The 11163-nt window shown below is 33.9% G+C and overlaps 1 long non-coding RNA gene across 3 annotated transcripts; it reads right to left on the bottom strand.

The window, feature by feature from the left end:
* Nucleotides 1-2739: 2739 nt before the first annotated feature.
* LOC134240403 (uncharacterized) lies at nucleotides 2740-11157 on the bottom strand. Of its 3 annotated transcripts, XR_009986430.1 has the most exons (4): nucleotides 9322-11157; nucleotides 4192-4250; nucleotides 3684-3976; nucleotides 2740-3351 (listed from the first exon to the last, which is right to left on the bottom strand). It is a non-coding gene; the product is annotated as an uncharacterized LOC134240403 (long non-coding RNA). The 3 variants fall into 3 exon arrangements; XR_009986428.1 differs by having other exon boundaries at nucleotides 3684-4250; XR_009986429.1 differs by lacking the exon at nucleotides 9322-11157 and adding an exon at nucleotides 4436-5429 and having other exon boundaries at nucleotides 3684-4250.
* Between the last annotated feature and the right edge of the window lie 6 nt (nucleotides 11158-11163).

The following is an 11163-nucleotide window of genomic DNA, read 5'->3' as shown; positions in this document are numbered from 1 at the left end:
CATCCTTCTCCGAGTCTGACGCTAAGGAGGTCAAATATGCATGAAAATCACGTGCGACTGCCGTTGTATTTGACGTAAGTGGGCGAGGACTATTGAAATTGGGATGGGAGTCCTCATGTAATTTAAGTTTATTTTTACAACAAGGAACCACTGTCTAGTTAGTATAGTATGCCAGGGACGTCAATAATAGTGGGAAACAAGGGATAATGTAGGCATAATGGGCTTTGCCCGTTATGCACATTATGCACGTTATGCACATTAATGGTGAAGATATAAAAAAATTGTCCTATACTCGGAACACAGGGCAAATTGAGTAGGTATGGATCATTTTAATGCTATCACCTACTGCAACATTTAGGGACCTCTCCACGTCCAACAGTGGGATTCGAACCCTGGTTGGACATCAGCAGACACTACAAGTCTAACCACTGTATCTTGATGAAAGTATATGAACTTGATGAAAGTATGTTAACCTCTCATCTGGGTGTTCAGGGCAGGGGAAAAGATTGAACTGGAATGTTAAAGGCTAGGCACTCTTAAATCAAAATTGGGAGTGGGGGTCAAATTTTCATGGTTTAACAGTAATTGAGGAAGAAAAAATGATGGTAAGAAATCTAACAAAATTGAATTGTGGAGATCATGATTTGGGGAGAACATATACATCAGAAAGCATAAAAAGGGGCACAACCCTTGTCATTACATTGAGTCGCTCAGATTTTTATGATACTGTAGATGTACCGTACCTTTTTCTACAGAATAATAGGTTCACGGAATCTCAGTTTCTGTTTAATCCGCTGGTAGAAAATAACGTGGATTTCTAAGACTGTATTCCTAATATTTGTATTTAATACGCTTGGACAAATTTCTGTGGAAAATTTCTGACTGCGCACATGGCGTAAATTAATATCACGCGGATAAAAGTACTTCTACAGTATATAATACGTTTTAGAGGGTGGTGAATTAAACTTTATAGAATCATTAAAACGCCACTTTTTATATAAAGTTGAATTTTTTTTTATACAAATCAAAAAGTTAATTATGTCCCCGTCAAAAAATGACCAATAGCTTAGAGAACTACTTTTGCCTTTTACTGTCAATCTGTCATCAACATCTATGTCTTTGAATCATTCGTATCAAATTCATATCTCCATGGAAATTGATCTCTTATGGTTATTATATATCATGTACATTTTGTATATAACTGCTGGTTATGCAGCTGATTGATTAGCAGGCATGTTTAAGATCAAATATGATTATTATGAATAATATTATTTAAGAAATTTATGAATTCATTGAACTGTAACATTTTTTGCTGACACTCATGAGGATAGGACAAAAATTAACAGAAATGGAACTCTGACTTGACAAAGAGCCATAGCTGCCTTACCGACGACTCGGCCTATACAAGTATTTAAAAGGAAATCATCTGTTTCTATTTATAGAAACATGTACCTTTTCAAATCAAAATCAATCCACATATATGTAAACATTTGTAAACCAGTGTTATATTTTCATAGTTGCAAGTTTGTTGCATGACAGTAATTTTATTTGTCCAATACTTTTATTCTAAACAAGATTGTTTGAAATTTTTAAAAAATAAAACAGGCTAGCATGCAGCTATGATTTTGGATCATTAAATTAAGACTGTTTTTCTCCAAGATAAACTTTCAATGTGTAATGCTGTATTATATATCTCTTTTAAAAATTATTTATACATGTATTATAAAATAATAAAAGAAAACATAGGAAAATGCACACAAGAAAAAAAATAAGATCGTAATACACGCACAGTGAGATTCAAACTCACGATCATTATATCTTCAATCCAGCAATCATACCACTATGCCACGAAGTTTTGGCAATTAATTGGATAAAATTAAGACAAATTATTGAATTTTGAAATAATTTTAGAAGAAAAATTATAAACATATTTTCAACATTTTCAATATAAAGTCCACCTTTAACCAAAATTATCTAAGCGTAATGAAGTGTAGTCATATCCAAATAAAATTATTCAGAAGTTGTTTTTCTGGTTAAGGGTGGTCTTTAGCTACAGTTTCACATTGTTAAGGGGGGTACCTCAGTATTTACTATATTCTCCATATAAACTGAACGATTTTTATATCTATCATATGAGGGAACTATCAATATTTGAATATTATTTTTGTGTGATTTGCTTTAAGGCATGTATAAACTAACATTTTATGACAAAAAAAAATGGTTAAATAATGTATTTAAAAATCACTACTAGAGTAGGCGAAAGTGACTATCAAATGCGCTTTATGTTTACAGTGTATCCTTTTAGGAGTTATCCTTCTTATCACAGAATCAATGACCGTAAAAACTATTAATAATCATATTTGAAGGGGAAAATTTGGCATCAGTATACATGATGTTAAAAAAAGGCTGGTTTAATACGTGTATAACTATTAGATTGGAATTGATCGTCTTTATTGTTGCATTAACATAATTTATTATCCTGCATAAGTTTGTTTTCCTAGTACATTGAAATATGATTGAGCAAAAAAGCCCATTACCTTTATCCCTACAGATGAATAACTATTGTCACATACTAAACTCTGAGACAGGAGAAGATTTACTATCTCTGCCTCTGACTCCTTTCCCACGAGAATATACAGACTTTGTCGTTGGGAGGTGGTCTCCGGGGGGAGGGGTTACAGGCCTGATGACCCCCCGGGGTGACCGATAATGACCCAGTCACAAGAAGACTTGCGAACTGTATGTCAGATGTAGATATAATGTAGATAAAAGGCCATTCACACACCAGAATTGACAGATGGCCAGTGTTTAGTGCTATATGGACAGTGTTTTTAAATGATCATTATTGACGCTGCTGTTCTCAATAGAAAAGATTCCTAGAAACTCCTATACATTTGTATGTCAAGCTTTGTGGCTTTATAACCCCATCCTTTGCGCTAGTGGTTATGATTCGACCAATTTTAAATCTTTATAACCTAAAGATAATTCATCCAAAGTTTTTTGATTGCTGGCCCAAGACTTCTTCAGAAGAATATTTTTTTGAAAATGCCATTCATTTTCACTAATATTTTCACGTATCCTAAATTATCTCCCAATGAAAGAGAGTGTGGCCCTTCAATTGAACTTGATTCTCCTTCATAGGATACTTTGTGCCATGTTTGATGTTAGTTGGTCGTGTGGTTTTGGAAAAGAAGATGGAATTGAGAAAACCTGGCAACAACGCTTACAACGAAGAACGACATCGGACAAATTTCGACCTTCGACTCAGGTAAGCTTAAACTTAAATTCACCTGAACAATTTGGATGTCCTCTTCTTTCCTAAACTACACTTTAAAATACACCACCTGGAACCTGTCAAAAATGAGTAAATGGCATAAATCCATCATTATACTTTCAAACATGGTGTACAGAATAAATTAAAAAAGCTGTTATTACGCCAAAAATAAATATGATTGTTTAACAGAGTCCTTTTGTAGTTCCATCTTCTCCTTATAGTCCATGATTGATCTAATTTTAATCATCAAGAACTTTCAAGTGACTACATGTAGTATAACACAATTATTATTAGATTTTTTTGTACTCCATGTATACATGTATATTCATATTTTGATAGACCAATTTTAGAATTTCTTTGATAATATTGATAATATAACCAATGTATATTCAAAATGATATTTAGAAACCTGTGGATAAGCAATTTCTTCATCAATTACAGTTATTCAGCCCTTCCTTTGAAATCTGTCAAAAAATATCAGTACATTTAGTATAAATTTCTGTAAAACAAACTTAAAATTTTAGTTTCTGTGTAAGATACAGATATATGAATGTAATTATTGTAATTAGACAGTAAATCTGATATTTAAGTTTCTGAATGTATGTCTTAATCTTCTCCAAATAAAAAGAAAAATGTAAACCTGTTTTTGAACGTAATTATCTTCACAATTCTATAAAACGTTGCCATCTCATTCTGTAGTAACTGTCAAAATTACCAAAACAAATGTTTAAAAATAGACAAATAAATGAACATAGTACAGAGTTATGGTTATTGGTATAGTTATTCATCATACTTCACTGGCTATTCTTTGTAAAACATAAAATGTTCTAGGTTTTTGACTTAAGTAAGGGTCTAAGTATTTTATGACGCATTCGTATGTATGTCCTTGAAATGTTTTAAGTACAAATTTTACAAACTTTGAATTTGTCAACGGTAGTCCTATAACACCACAGTCATTCAGCACATCCTTGGAAATCTGTCAAAATAAACTCAAAATTAACTAAATATGCATTTAGTATATTTTTTCTGTAAATTGAACAGTTTATACAGGAACAAAATATTCTTTGTTTTAAATATACAGTGTATGATTGTAATTAGTCTGAGCTTTTAGGATTCTAGTGTATTTCTTTATCTTCTCCAAATATAAAGAAAAATGTAAACCTGTGTGATGGCTCCTGTAATTATCTTCACAAATCACTATAACGTTGGCATCATATTTTGTGGTAGCTGTCAAAATTTACAAAACCAATTCAAAAAATTTAGATTATTGTTTAAAGTAAGTTTCAAATTTATTTCAGTGACTCATTATACCAAACATCCAATTTAATAAAAAATAATAAAAAAGGGGAGCTAAGAATTTATTGTCTATATTTCCTTTTCCTTTTGTTTTGTTTTGCCTCTAGCAGAGCTTTCACCTGCAATTCAAGGGATTATCAATATTGCACCAAAACATGTACGTATCTGCAAAAAAGTAAGCCCTGCGGTGTTTTACTAGTCAGGTGATCTACTAACTTAGCTATTCAGGTTTCATACAAAGCTAAGTCTTCAGTATACCCCCGCTTGAAAATGGGAGGGTATGTATAGTAATCGGTATGTCCGTCCGTACGTCCTACAGTCCGTAGGTTTGTCCGTCTGTCTGTTACACTTTGGAATACCAATCCTTTATCCTCAACTCCTCTCATACTACTGAATGAAATTTGATAATATTCACAGAAATTTATTATATATTGCCATTGTGCACCTCCTATTTTACTTTCTGATCTGACACATACTCAGTATTTTAGGAGTCCGACAACAAAACATGCCATTATATTCATATGGGAGGCGGGAGTATTATTTACTGAGTTCATTGGTCACAGTACCTCTAGTTTTATATTATTTTAAAAATCCCAAGGTGTAACAATTTCTTCAAATATTGTTTAAGCATTTTGAAGATTGATTGATTTATTGTATTCTGTTTAACGTCCCTCTCCAGAATATTTCACTGATATGGAGACGTCAACATTGCCGGTGAAGGGCTGCAAATTTAGGCCTATGCTCGGCACTTACGGCCTTTGAGCAGGGAGGGATTTTTATCGTGCCACACCTGCTGTGACACGGGGCCTTGGTTTCAAGGTCTCATCCGAAGGACCGCCCCATTTAGTCGCCTTTTACGACAAGCAAGGGGGTACTGAGGACCTATTCTAACCCGGATCCCCACGGGGTAGGGTTTTGAAGAAATGTTAAGAATATAGACTACCATTGGCAAAAGGTTGTAAGGTTGGCGTTGGGGAAACAACGTTTGGCCAACGTTGGACCAATGTCACCATGCCAACCTTCTCGACCATGACAGAATTCCTATGTTGGCCCAACGTTGGTCCAACGTTAGCAACGTCCATTCACTTTACTTCCCAAGGAAGGAGGGGTGTTGATGCTGGCCCAACGTTGGCCCGATGTCTGTAATACACACGTAAAGAAAGTGGCATTTTAAGTTGGTAGTAGTATGTTGGCCCAACGTTGGCCCGATGTTTGTAATACACCCTTGAAGAAAGTGCCTTTTAAAGTTGGTAGTAGTATGTTGGCCCGATGTTTGTAATACACCCTTAAAGAAAGTGTTTTTTTTCTTTTTTTTAAATTGGTAGTAGTATGTTGGCCCAACGTTGGCCCAATGTTTGTTATACACCCATAAAAGAATGCGTCTTTTCAAGTTGATAGTAGTATGTTGGCCCAACGTTGGCCAAATGTTTGTAACACATACTTAATAAAGTGTCTTTTTAAGTTGGTAGTATTATGTCGGCCCAACGTTGGTCCAATGTTTGTTATACACCCTTAAAGAAAGTGTCTTATCAATTTGGTAGTAGTATGTTGGCCCAATGTTAGCACGAGTGTGTTTCAAAGATGGGATGTTTACATTGAGCCAACGCTGGCCCAATTATGATACTGCCAACTAAAGATGGTGTCAATTTTAGCTGCTGAGCTAACATTCTATGTCTATGTTTTTTATTGGATGACTGTTTTTGTTAAGATGTGATATATTCAACATTTTAAATTTTAATTTAAGTGATCACAGCACCAAAGAGTGTTTTATTTTAGTTTTTGAACTATGCACATGCATTATTATTAATTAGAAATAAAACCTTTGAAATTATGAATTTTTTCATGAGCGTTGTATTCATGAAAATTTAGAGAAGTCTGAATAAGTTCTCAGGAATAGGATGTGAATGAAGCCCACATATACATAAATCAAAATGACACAGCTTTATAATTAAATCGAAACAAAAGTTAGGCGTTCGCTAACACGTGACCAAACTGTGGAGTTTGCTGTCAGATTCAATTGCTCACAGGTGGTGATAATGGGGGCAAGCAAGAAGTGAAATTTAAATTTGTGGATTATACACTTGCTAGTTAGCTGCATTTAGAAGCGATGTAAGTAGATTTATTCTTATTTATTCAGTTTAACTTTTAAAATTGATTCGGAATTCATTCTTTTCATGTTTTTGCACACACGCACTGTAAGTAAAGGTTAAACAACATCTTTGAAGTTGTTTCTATCTATCTAATTCTTAACGATTGTAACATAGAAATTCAGTCAGAGACTGCAAGGAAAACAAATGTGGTGGCGGTAAATAGCAAAGAAATCGAAGATCATGCGTAAAGAATTGTATAAAGTACGAGTCCGTTTGATAAGATCAAGATGAAGAAAACGGGAGGTATCGAAGGGACGGAAAAAGAGCGGGAATACAACAAAAGGACGGTGATAAAAGAAGTGAGCCCTGATTAAGAACTTTGAATTGATAAATTTTCATAATTTACCTCTTGTGTCTATTCTAAAATTTATTTTGTAAATTATAATTGAATTGGTTTATATAAAATATTATCACAGTGAATCATTAGTAATGTTTTCATTGAACATGTCCATGTATGCATTATGAATGCAGATTGAATTGTGTATTAATTATTTTAAACAGTCAGAAAATAGGTTTATGTAAAGAATCACTTAACCAGTTGCAAATGTTTCTATGTAATAACTACGTTGGCCCAACAATTTGCCATCTGACATTGTAAAAAAGGGTCAACATTGGGCCAACCTAACCAACCAGTTGTTAAGGTTGGCTGTTAGTTGGCATACACTAAAAACTACGTTGGCCCAACAATATGCCATCTGACATTTCAGCATAGGGCCAACATTGGGCCAACCTATCCTAACAGTTGTAAAGGTTGGCTGTTAGTTGGCATACACTTATAGCTACGTTGGCCCAACAATATGCCATCTGACATTTCAACAAAGGCCCAACGTTTGGCCAACCTAACCAACCAGTTTTTAAGGTTGGCTGTTAGTTGTCATACAATTATACCTACGTTGGCCAACAATATTCCAACATGTTGGACCAACGTTGGGCCGATGAGCAAAATAACCGTGGGCCAACGTAAGGTTACCAACCGTGGGCCAACGTCGGCCCAACTATGTCTTGCTATCTGGGTATAGATGTAGGACTTAATAAAGTACGTGAGTTATATCTCCATTTCAATTCAGAGTTTGCAGCAACTTCATTAGGATTATTTATGAATTATTTTCTAGAGATCGATTTTGGTATGAACCAATAATTTATTCATTAGTTATATGTAATATCAATGTTTAGAATAGGCCCAGAGCGACCCAATGACTTTATTTAAATCCGCTATGGAATAATCACTCATTTATTGATAAACATGGTCCCAGGGAAAATAATACCCCAACCTTTGATAAATGTTTGGGGTATAATATGATATCTTGGGTGGGATACTTGCATTGCAAACAAGAACATTAATTTTTATTTTGTTCACCAATATAATAAAATAAAAATGAATATTAATCCGCGTAAAAATACTTCTTCAAGGAGATGAGATCATTTTTAGAGTTTCTTTGAGATATGGCATAAAGATAAGAACATAATGAATGATTTTATTCGTACCCACCCCCTTTCATCTCCCACATTAACTCTTATCAAGAGGCCCATGGGCTGCAACGCTCACTTTTGTAAGTGGCAATGCTGTTCTCAGGTTTTCCCAATTCAATATATGTTGTAGACGTACCCTTCGCCCGGGGGACATGATTTAGAGTATTAAGAATTAACATTTTCCAGGTTAAGTTTCAGCTTTCTTGGCCCAATGGTTCTCGAGAAGACTTTCAAAGACTTGATCTAAATATTTCAATGTAAAACTTGGATTAATTATTGTGGCCCTGTCCCTCCCCACGGGTCATTATTTGAACAATTAAGAATCTAGTACACTACTCTAGGAGTGATCCATATTAGTGTAAGGTTTTTCCCTATATATTTCAATGCAAAACTTTGATTTCCAATCTTAGATCTTGCTTATTCCTGTTGTTCAAAGGTTCACAATTTAGTTTTTGAACTACCGAGCATGCTTCCAAAAAACTTTCAGCTTTCCTGATCCAGTGGTTTCTTAAAAGATTTTTAAAAATGTTCCTATATATTTTATTGTAAAATTTGATTCACTTGTTTTTTTAATAAATCTGAAAGGTCATGCGGTCGTTGATGTTTTCAATGACTTTTTACTGTACTTAAAACATGTGTTCCGAGACGACCCCTAAGTATAACAAGACGGTAAGTTAATCTCAGCCGGAAATGGAGAAAATAATTCGTAATTTAGAAACCATGTAGGAATTTTTCAAATATGTGAGTCAATGTTGTTTCAAAGGACCGTTTTTTAAAATAAAAAACAATATTACTGTTGAATTGAATGCTTTCAATACACAAATTTATGAAATATAGTATGACGTGACCTCTATAAATTGGGGACTTCCTTGTTTGTTACTAACCTTGTTCATGTTACTCAGACTAATATTTTTGTTTGAGCAAATTAAAACAACTACTTCCATTGAATCAAAATGATCTGATTTAAAATACTTACTTGCAAAAAGGGTTAAAATAAATTTAAATCAACAAATTTATATGTACATCGGTATGATCAATTGTACTAGAATCAAATAAATTATGGCCATTGTTCATTCTACTCTTGTCTACTGTAAACAAATCAAGGACAATAAATGTCGAAGGAATACTTACTTTCTTTGCAGATCTCTCAATTCATGTAGCTTCCACTATAGTATTGTTTTTTCTATATTTTCTATAGTGAACCAATAGTATTGTTATTCTTCTTTCCTTGATCTATTAAACGTCTGACACTAAGTCCAATCGCATCATCTCGGGCATTTCCGTCAGACCTGGGAAAAACAACTCCGAATGTACAAGCATCATTGGAATGTATACATCTTCCTGTTGATTAAAAAATATGATATACGGATCTAATAGTTTTCTTTTTCTTTTTGTCCCTAGTTGATAGTATATTTTAGGTAATATCTTTACATTTAATAAAGTTTAACTCTATACTCCAGAGATAAGAGGTCTGTCCATGTTTATTGCAAAGTTTGAGAAAAAAAAGAGGGGTGTAATGTCGTCTACGTAATACATTTGAGATTTTTTTTTCGCAGGTCAAGAAAGGCCCGATGAGTTCCTATATTGTTGTTGGTCTTGACATTTGAAACAATGAATTTTATTTCGTATTTCGATTCAAATTTTATATAACTGATTGTGTGCTGTTGTATTTTTCATTGAAGATTTTTAAATCATATAAATATGTTGCAGTGGCCGGAATAAGACTTCAACTTTAGAGTTATACCAGTCACTTTCGTTCATAACTGATATGGGTTCTTTATTGTTCTAACGCTATTCGTGACCTAGTAGATAACTGTGACTGCTCAATATAACTAATTAATTAGCTTGATTAGGTGTGGCGTTTAGACATGTTGTAAATCGATACATTATGCATATGATGTCAGATGGCTTCGAAGTTGACATAGCAAGATATTTGCACCATAGTGACAGGACATCACTGGAGTATTATTTTACCAGGTGCAGAAGACAGAGGGTGATATAACATTCAAAAAAGGTTTTCCTGTCACCGAGTAGAAAATATTCTGGTATAGTCACCTGCAGAGAAGGCATGTGGTAAATCTAAATGTTATATAACAACATTTAAAATCAAAAAAAGCTTCATAATCCTTCAAGTTTAGACAAATACCCGTCAAATGGTGTTAATTTTGCTCCATTATTTACGTTTGCTTAAAAACCGACATGTTTCCATAACTTGCGATTCTCAGCCACGCAGGTAGAGTAGACAGTTTCAATAACCTTAACCAAAATATAATATAGTTAACTCTAATTTACTATAGTTATCTACTACAACTTTGAAAAACTTTGGCGAACACTTGGACACTTTGAAAAACTTTATCAAACACTTTGATACTTTGAAATACTTTTTTTGACAACTTCGTCACTTTGAAAAAAAAAAAATGGCGAAAACTTTAACACTTAAAATAAATCTGCGTTAAGATACTTTAAAGAGATAAGATCATTTTTAGAGTTTCTTTGAGATATGGCATGAAGATAAGAACATTATGAAGTATTTTATTACGTACCCACCCCCTGTCATACCCCATTAAAACTCATATCAAGAGATCCATGGGCCGCAACGCGCACCTTTGTAAGTGGCAATGCTGTTCTCAGATTTTCCCAATTCAATACCTGTTGTAGACTTACCCTTCGCCCGGGGGGGGCATGATTCAGACTATCAAGAATCAAAATTTCCCAAGTTAAGTTTCAGCTTTCTTGGCCCAGTGGTTTTTGAGAAGACTTTCAAAGACTTGTTCAAAGACTTGTTCTAAATATTTCAATGTAAAACTTGGATTAACTATTGTGGCCCTACCCCACGGGTCATTATTTGAACAATTTAGAATCTAGTAGACTACTCATGGATTGATCCATATGAGTAGAAGGTTTTTCCCTATATATTTCTATGCAAAACTTTGATTGCCAATCTTAGCTCTGGCTTATTCCTGGTGTTCAAGG

Source organism: Saccostrea cucullata, unplaced genomic scaffold (genome assembly GCF_032062105.1).
Source record: "Saccostrea cucullata isolate Sc308-1 unplaced genomic scaffold, CSIRO_AGI_Scuc_v1 ctg17365, whole genome shotgun sequence".
Taxonomy (NCBI): Eukaryota; Metazoa; Mollusca; class Bivalvia; order Ostreida; family Ostreidae; genus Saccostrea; species Saccostrea cuccullata.
The sequence above is the reverse complement of the archived record's forward strand: the minus strand, read 5'-3'. Positions and strand labels throughout refer to the sequence as shown.